The sequence below is a fragment of the Symphalangus syndactylus genome, chromosome 1 (assembly GCF_028878055.3).
Source record: "Symphalangus syndactylus isolate Jambi chromosome 1, NHGRI_mSymSyn1-v2.1_pri, whole genome shotgun sequence".
Taxonomy (NCBI): Eukaryota; Metazoa; Chordata; class Mammalia; order Primates; family Hylobatidae; genus Symphalangus; species Symphalangus syndactylus.
This window is the reverse complement of record NC_072423.2, coordinates 14970240-14980109: the sequence shown is the minus strand read 5'-3', so window position 1 is coordinate 14980109 and position 9870 is coordinate 14970240. Positions and strand designations below refer to the sequence as shown.

Below are 9870 nucleotides of genomic sequence, written 5' to 3'. Positions count from 1 at the left end.
ATTGTATTTACCTGCGTTTTTATCACTCACCCATTTTTTTTGCTTTGAATTACACTGCAACAAAAATTGTTACCTCAGAAAGCAAATACTTTGAAACATTGTTCATATAATAAAGTAATGTTATTATTATAATATAATTAAACATCCCATATTTTCTCAATTATAGCACAATGTTTCTCCCTGTGTGAGGCGCTTCGTACTTACCATCTAGTGTATTTACTGCCAACTTTCTTCCTCCCAACTAGAAGTGAGATGCTTTGAGAGCAGGAGTCTTGTCATATTTATCGTTTTGTCTTCAGAATTCAACATAAAGTTTAGCATAAATTGTACACACAACACATGTTTCTTGGGCTTCGATTTTAAATTGAATCTAAAAGAAATATATCATAGAAGAAAAATTATGTGAAATTGACACTGTTGGTGTTGAACACACTGTTAACGTATTAGCCATATTTATATTTAACATTTCATAACATCACACAACCATACGAGGAAGTTTTATTATAAATAAAATATAATTCAAACGAAAGCCTTATTACAGAGATAAAACAAAAGAAATTCCAACTCCCAAGAGTAAGTTGCTTTCTAGGAGCTGATAAAGAACTGCTCACGCTTTTGGATTGTTTTCTTCTTTTTTTCTGTCTAACGTATTAAAAGCCACACTTATTCCAATCTCAATTGTTTATTTAATTGGCAGATTTCATAGAAAAGTTGCCCAAGTCTCCATAAACTTTCCATTCTACCTTGCAAATGAAGACAGTAGGATTTTGCAAAATGTCAAACCAAGAAAATGCAACAGAGCTAACCGTTCTTAAAGAACAATGTTACAGATATCCAATTATTATTCTCAGAATTCTCTTCCTGGAAAATGTCAATCAAAGTCCACATTTTGACTGTAGCAGCAATAAAAACCTATTGCGATGGTGATTTTTTAAAATATCAGCAATCATTTTTAAATACATATCAATATTTTATAATGTCCATTTTATAATCATCTAATAAAAAAGTAAGCAGTATCAAAACATCTGTGATCTTTCTGTAGTACAAATTTAAAGTTAATAAAAATAAAAACTTTCAGCTGGATCATATTTAAGTTTTCATTTATAGGAAAAACAGTGTGGATCTGTGAAGAGCCTGAGGGAAGTGACTGTCAGGTTTCTATAAATCTATTTTTAATCAATCATCTGTATAAATTCACATAGAAAAATTACTTAAAAGAATGTTTAATTGAAATCTTTACTGTGACTCTATAACATCAAGTTGTCTGAACATGAAAAGGTAGTGATCAAGTTACGAATTCATTATTAAGATCTAACATGTAGATAGAAACAAATATTTTATTTGGTACAATTTTTAATACTCAGACTCACACTCTTGTATTGTCTTTTTAATTGGATAGGGCAAAATTATCTTATCAGAACTAACAACTTTCATTTGATAGGGCAACTATTTTTAAGGATTTTGATTACCAGGAGGGTTCGATCCGTGTCTTATATTCTTTCTTACATATTTGTGCTGGGTATAATATCAAATTTAGCATATGGTGGTGGTTCAGGATGTGGTCAATGCACAGGATTAAAATTTTTACAAAGGTACATGTAATTATCTGCTGAGGTAAAGAACTCCAGGCAGTTCTGACATATACTGGCTTATGATCAGGGTTGAATTTTGTGTTCACTAAATGTGGTTTACAGTATAGTCCAGAATATTTTTACCTACATATCTGAGATAGAAGTGTATATTTTCAATTAATGTTTATGAATCATATTCTACTGAAAACACAGTTTTTTACTGTCTTGTGCTAAAAGCATTATATAGAAGATTGCACTTCATGTCCACTTACAAAAATGAACACCACTTTTATTTATATATTTTTGTTTATGTAAAGCCCCAAAGATAAATGTTAAGGCTAACATATTTTAAGTTTGCCTGTTAACAACTGCATTAATAAACACATTTTTCTCGCTGGTAAACAGCTCAAGGGAACCCAGCTTGTCATTTGGGAACTGAAACTTGTAGCCATAAGCACCCCTCATTGGATATATTACCATACCTCAGGCAAAATACGAAAACCAAGTTTTCAGTTCACTGTATAAAGAACTAATGGGTAGTAGATTTATAAATGGGTCAAAAACAATGTTTAAACTTATAACTACCTGTATTGATAACAAACTCAAATGAAAAAAAGTACAACATATAACGACAACATAAATACTATCTCCAAAACTATTTCCAATAATCATTACATTCTTAAAATCAAAACTTGTTATTTAAAAAACATATATTTCCATATTGTTAATGCAAACATATCAAGTATATATCCATGAATATTAAAATTAGTTACTTTTCTTCTGACATAAAACAAGATTCCTTTAAGTGTTAATAAAACAAAAAAATTATTTACCTTTTCCTTGATTCCAAATCCTAAGCATAGCATTTAATTATTAAGTTTATTCAGTAATCTCTGTGGCATTTTTAACCCAAATATTACAATCAGTGTTTGATGGTAAATATATCTGGAATTTCATAACATCCCTTACTAAAGAGAGCATATAAATTTAATATAAATCATAATAAATGTATATGATAATAAAATTATCTCCATACTATATAAAAGAATTAATTAAATTAAGCAATAATACCCAGGGTAATATTTAGGGAAATATTTTTCTGAGGGATTTTGTTCATCATATATAATTAAAATAAGATTATTCATAATCCATTTTTATACTTTAATCAAATAAGTTTATTTCCTTATTAAATCAATATTATATTTTAATCACACACAGAGAGAAAGAAAGATTTAACCCTTCAATGTCATTGTGGTAATGAAAGCCATTCTTACTGTAATTTCCAGGCAGATTTTATGGCAATGCAGAACTTAAAGAAGAATTGCATATTCTTAAAGCACTTTAACCCAGGATTTATGCATATGGAGCATTTACATTTCATAGACAGAATTTACTCCAAGAAAAGGTGATATGATTTTATTTAGTTTCTGCAATGCTGTTGTAACTTACTGTAAGCCAATTACCATTTACTGAGAACTTAACATATGAAGGAAATGCGTCCAGTCCTTTCTTATACAAGCAGAATGATACTCTCTCTTCTGACCCTCTAACAGTCAGATAGAGAGATGTGAAAAATCATTAAATATTTTATTTAAAAACTCATGATACAATTCTTATTCTAATAGAATTTCATTTAACATGAATAAAAAGCATAGTGTAAGAAACTGCTTCTTTAAAACAGGAAAGCCTTTGCACATTAGTCTGTTGTCTCGCCCCAGAAAAGTTAATTTTATTTTCCTTACTTAAAATATTATCTGGCATCCTGATGATGAAGGAGTCTCAGAAATGTAGTTTCCCAGCCTCCATTCCTTGTAATCTGGGGGAAGAACTGTAAGAATTACAAAGGATGACAAGTGTTAATGCAGACACATTCCAACATGGAGCACATACTACACAAATACCAAAACCATTGGATGGAAGCCCACGTTGTAGCACTTAGTGGCTTCGCTCAGTATTTTTTTAATCTACCCAGTCCTGCAGAGTATATATTATCCTGTTTGAAGATAAAGCAGTTTAAGAGACTTAACTGAGTATACTGGGCTCAATCTAGCTTTCAAATATAATCCGTTAAACACATGATATTTCTCCCTGTATATGGCTATTGATAACTTATTTGGACTTCATGTATTCATCTCAATATTGAATTACTGGCGATTTTCTCTCACATCTCCATTCTAGCATTTACACAAATCATAATATTTATGATTCCTTCACATCTTCAGAGGAGCAATTTTGTTATCACCCACTATGGTACTAATATTTGAATATTTCAAAAACATGAAATCTAAGCATGTTTGTTTTAAATCAAGTTACTATTAATAGGAAACATTTGACTCAATTTTGTTAATGCTTATTAATTTATCAGTTACCTTCCAATAGTTCATACATAGAAATTAACTTAGGAATGACTCTCTTAAATATACAACATTTTATATAAATATATTTAAGAATCTGTTTTTAATTATTTGCCATTTTATACATGAGTATAGTAGAGATATTGTGCTTATAATAAATATGGAAAATTTAGAAAAATAAATGAAGCCAAAACATTAAATGCATATTCATATAACAGAACCATTGTGCCTATTGTTAACTGGTTTTAAGAAGACTAAGCCAATTATTGTAATAAACATCAACATTCCAGTAATAAAACAAGCTTCTTGATGTTACCTTTGCTTCCAATTTTATTTTAAGTATAGGAATTCACGAAGCTGCTATACAGGTGGATTTCAATGAATTTTTCTCAGTGCAAATAAAGGTAAAATATGACATTTGAAACTTATCCTCTGTCATTTTCCCAGCTAATTACATAGTAGAGAATCTGCTCAAAGTCTCCATGGATCATTGTTGGTGTCACAGGTGACTGCAGAAGACTTAGTTCACATTGTAAACACTATTACCTTCACAGATAATTCAGTATCAGAGAAGGTCCTTTAGCAAAGTTTTCTGTTTAGTAATTTTTCTTTTTTTTTTGACACCGTCTCACTTTGTTCCTGAGGCTGCAGCGCATTGGCGCGATGTCAGCTCACTGCAACCTCTGCCCCACCAGGTTCAAGCAATTCTCCTGCCTCAGCCTCCTGAAAACTGGGGCTACAGGCACGCACCACTACACCTGGCCAGTTTTTGTATTTTTAGTAGAAACGAGGTTTGGCCATGTTGGCCAGGCTGGTCTCAAACTCCTGACCTCACCCACTTCAGCCTCCCAAGTAAAACTTATTTTTTTAAAAAAAAAATTGAATGGCCCTTATATGTGGCATTTGTTAAAATAAGTTTATTTATAGTGTTTATCATTCCCATTGGTTTTGAACAATTAATCTTTGCCTTTTCGTTTTCAAATAAGAGTGTGTACAATTGTGTTAGTCTGTCTTTGCATTGCTATAAAGAAATACCTGAGACTGGGTAATTTATAAAGAAAAGAGGTTTAATTAACTCACGGTTCTGTAGTCTGTACAGGATGCACGGTGACAGCATTAGCTCAGCTTTTCAAATAACTCAATTATACTTAGACTTGAAATTATATACCCACATTTCTAAAATTATATTTTTTCTCAGGTTGGAACCACTTGTATTTTGTGTTTTAACTTTACAGACTGGCATTTACAGTTTGCTAACTAAAGAGTAACTTGGACTAAATATTCAAAATGCTCAAAGTCTAAAGTGCCAACTCATTCAGATCTGGTTTCAAAAAAATTGCTTATTTTTTTCTTCCATGAAGTACCCCGTATGAATATGGATAACACACATACACACATATACACAATGTACTTGTTTTTGTGCATATATGTAATTGTAACAATAATTTCATCTTTTTTTTTTTTTTTTTTTTGAGACGGAGTCTTGCTCTGTCGCCCAGGCTGGAGTGCAGTGGTACGGTCTCGGCTCACTGCAAACTCCGCCTCCCGGGTTCACGCCATTCTCCTGCCTCAGCCTCCTGAGTAGCTGGGTAACTACAGGCGCCCGCCACCACGCCTGGCTAATTTTTTGTATTTTTAGTAGAGACGGGGTTTCACCATGTTAACCAAGACGGTCTCGATCTCCTGACCTCGTGATCCGCCTGCCTCAGCCTCCCAAAGTGCTGGGATCACAGGCGTGAGCCACTGCGGCCTGCCAATTTCATCTTAAGCAGTTTATTTGCTGCTATTTTAGGTGAGAACTTGGAACTGATGCAGGTAGGAAGGTCCCCGTCTTCACCCAGGAAAGAATGCAAGGGCCAGCTGATGTGACAGAAAGCAACTTCTATTAAATCAGTACTGCTCCTTGAGGAGCAAGGCTAACCCAAAGGCAGTGTGGCCAGAGTCAGCAGTCTATGGGGTTGTTGGCAGCTGTATTTATATCTGCTTTTAATTATATGCTCATTGAGAGGCGGGTTATTCAGAACTTTCTGGAAAAGGGGCGGGAAATTCCATAACCATACAAGATAACTTCTGTGCAGTATAAGGCAAGTGGCCATGGCACTGTACCTTTATGCTAATGAGCAGTGAGGGCAAATTGAGGTTGCTTTTGTCACCACCTACTGGTGAGGCTTCTTCACTGCATCCTATTTCCATCAGATGCTGCTTCAGTCATGGAGACATAACCAGAAAACAAGTCCGCTGGCCTCCTCCCTCAGAATTATTTAAAACTAATCATTAAAATATTAATTAACCTCAAGTTTTATTAATTAATAAAAAATTAATTAACCTCAAATAATTAATAAAAATATTAATTAACCTGCTACTTTTAATTTCTTGAGGATCTTATTTTAGAATAGAATGTTTCATGTGGAAGAATTTAGGAAAGAACATTCTTTTCTATACTAAGTAAGCTTATATTTATTTGTGGCTCTCCAAGCATTGAGTAATCTGATTTTCAAAATGTTGAGCTCTTAAATCATGAAAATAGACAAGCAGATGTTTTATATTTTAGGTGTGTATTCAAAGTTGGGGTCATGCTTTGTACCTGTAGGTAGACCGAAGCAGGAATTGTTTGACAAAGTTTGTGCATTTCTAGCTGTCACTATCAGACACAGCTTTTTAAAAACAGGACTAAATAATAATTTTCTAACATAAGATAACTTGTTGCACACAGTAAAAATCTGATTTAGTCATTTTAAAAGGGCTATGAGTGTCTTTGACTGAATATCTAATTTTTTTCCATGTTAGACTTAGTTTTCCTAATAAGAATAGAAAAAATATCATTATTCAATAAATTACTCATTGAAGAAATTGTTAATGGCCATATCCTAAGAACTATGCTAGAGGTCAGGTGTCTAAAAACAAATATGATCTATTATGTACCCTGAGGAATGTTAATATCTAGTTACAGTGAGTAGAGTCAATAGAATGATAAATGGGACAAACACAACTATTCGCTGTTAGGTCAATTAATTTTCTTATTGTGTTAGGTTATTTGAAAAAAAAAAAAAAGACATGATTTATCCCCTCCTGATAGCCAAGCTTCTTTGCTTGGTAACTTTTCAGCTCCTTCTATCAACAGTTGGAGTGTGTTTCTTCCCAACTTCAATTGTGGTTGTCCTGTAACTCATTTAACTGATACTATGCAGAAGAAATGAATGCTGAACCGTTCTGAATGTAGCCCTTAATAATCACTCACATGCTTACGGGATGCAAGGTTTGGGTGACTTCCTAGCTGTCACAGTACATTTTAGTAGAAATAAAAAGTATAAAAACTCTCTGGATTGTTGGTTGCTTCAAAGAGTAATGTAGAACTTGGTAAAAAGGAATAATGAACTCAGGAATTTAAATTTAAATTCGAATTTAAATTTGAAAGGAACGTCTGGGTAAGATACTATGAAACTTTTTAAATAGCTCCAAAATAAATATTACATCCTGTTGTCACAGAATCATTCTGAAAAACAAAACCCAGTCTAATTCTGTGGGTTGCTGAATTACATTCCAATCTAATGCACAGTACTGGGTATTTAATGCACATAATTTCTTATGTGAAGTTATGACACTGATCTGAAAACTGGGATCAGGTCATCTGAGCAGACTTCAATGAAGCTAAGACCCTGAACACTCCACCACACCCCCTTGCCCTCAACAATAGCTTTTCCTCCCGTTAAATATACTGCCCTTCTATCTTGACAAACCTGCAATGATTTCTCTTGAGGTGTTTATTTTGCAGGTGGCTGCTGATTCTCCACAATATCACGATGAACTCTCATTTATCAACCTATTACTCTCTGCAACTTCTTGGTACAAAATATAACTAATGAGAATGGAGAAAACACATCAAAATAATTAAAATTTGCCAATGTGTATTCATTGAGACCTGGAAATATGTAGGGAATTGGATCTTACAGATGTTATACAAGGATGGAAGTGATATAATATTGGATCACATATATGTATCAATTGAGTTAGGATTTAATGTCTTAGCTTGAGAGGATGGAAGCTGCTTTACCATTGCCCTCAACTGGTTTACATAAATATGTACTCTAAGGTGTTCTACTTAGCAGGAAGTTGAGAGGATAAGTATTCACTGGTAGAGGAAGATATTGAAAACTTTAAGGATATCGAATATAGAAGTAAATTTATTACATAAGATCTGCTCACTCACCCACCATCTACTCTGGAAATGTCCAGGAGAGATTCTTTTCATCAAGGCTTTGGGAGATATGTTGAGGAAGACAATGCTGATGTCCTTAAAGTGATCTGTGCAGATAATTTACTGTAAGGCTAGAGGTAACACTAAAATGCTGCCATAAAAACAGAGCTTTCAGAGTTTAATGTGGATATTGGGATGTGTAGTGGAGGTCAAGTGGCAGGATATATCTGATCTGCCAAGGACTTGGTGGTCGTAGTAACCATAATGAGAATGAGTCCCAAGTCAGTAGTCAGAATGAGCTGACATGCATAAATCTTTAACATTGGCTAACTGAGCATGGTATTCAAGTTGTCATTTAAGCTGAGTTTTATATCATGAATTTGATGTAATCTAATCTACTAAGTCATAAAATTGGATGTGCAGAATAGCTCTTCATGCTAAAGTAAAATGTTACATACAATATTGGACTAAAGCAGTTTCTAAAGGTACAAGTAATTTGCACATGAAAGTAGTTCAAAATCACAAGATGTTGCATCTCAATCATATTGTCTTTTATAATACGTACGTTTCTTGCCTCAAAGAAAGTTTTCAATCAACAGCTCATTATAGAACAAAATATTTCTATCTGGATTTGAAACATTTCTCCATTATCATATACCCCAAATGGACATCTTCAACATTATAATTCAGATTACAGTGGCCCCGAATGATGGTGCTGAAGGGAAATCATCCCAATGGTCAGAACGTCTAGCAGTGGACCTGTTTTTTTTCTTTTCCTGCAAAACAAGATGTATAGGAAATAGATCTATATTGATTTTGGCCAATGAAAAACTGTTTGGCTGGGTGGTCAGAGATTTGGAAAATATGCAGTTGAAAAATTAGTGATAAGAAGGTCTGGTAAAGAAGTGTCATGTATTAACCTTGGCATGAATATAGAGTAAATATAGGTCTATGACTTGTGAAAATGCTCATTCAGTAGTAATTTCAGTTGTAATTAATAATTACACTGTAGATTAGTTTGGGGGATGTTATTAAGCCTACTTCCCTAACCAGCCCATTCTTGCCATATGAAAAATATGGCCATGTGGCATGGTTAGAAGTTGTGCATGGGTTCAACAATGTGGATGTTCACTCACCAGAGTTGACCTGGCGTCAGTCATTACTGAGTGTCCCATGTACTACAAGCATGAAGGAACACTGAGATTCTAATATGGCACTACTCAGGAAAACCAGCCAGTCACCACGGTAGCACTCATTTCATTCCATTGTGATTGGAAACAATACTTTGTATAATTTGAACTTCTTAAGAATTGATTAAGATTTCTGTTGTGTCTCCATACATGGAGGGTTCTGTATATGTCTGAAGTCCAATTGATATATGTTTTTGTGTAAATTTTCTATGTATTTATTAATCTTATGTCTGATTGCTTTATTCTTAATGGAAAGTAGTGTTTTTGAAGTCTTCAGCTATTAGTTTAGAGCTACTATGCCTTAAATTCTGTCACTGTTTGTATCAAGAACTTACTAGGAGGTTCATTCATATTATAAATGAAATATAAATATACTTTAAAAATGTATTTAAAGTGCATTTTTACACACTTTAAAATTTAAATTTAAATTGTAAAAATATAATTTAAATGTGCATTCTCTTTTTATTACTACTTGCATGAAATATCTTTTCCCATCCTTTCACTTTCAACTTATATGTGTCCTCATATCTAGAGTTATTCACTTATAAATAGCATACAGT

At 33.3% G+C, this 9870-nt stretch overlaps 1 long non-coding RNA gene across 1 annotated transcript; it reads right to left on the bottom strand.

The window, feature by feature from the left end:
- Positions 1-210: 210 nt before the first annotated feature.
- On the bottom strand, positions 211-4335 carry LOC129491943 (uncharacterized). Its single transcript, XR_008660670.1, has 3 exons — positions 4242-4335; positions 3314-3399; positions 211-370 (listed from the first exon to the last, which is right to left on the bottom strand). It is a non-coding gene; the product is annotated as an uncharacterized lncRNA (long non-coding RNA).
- Positions 4336-9870: the final 5535 nt, after the last annotated feature.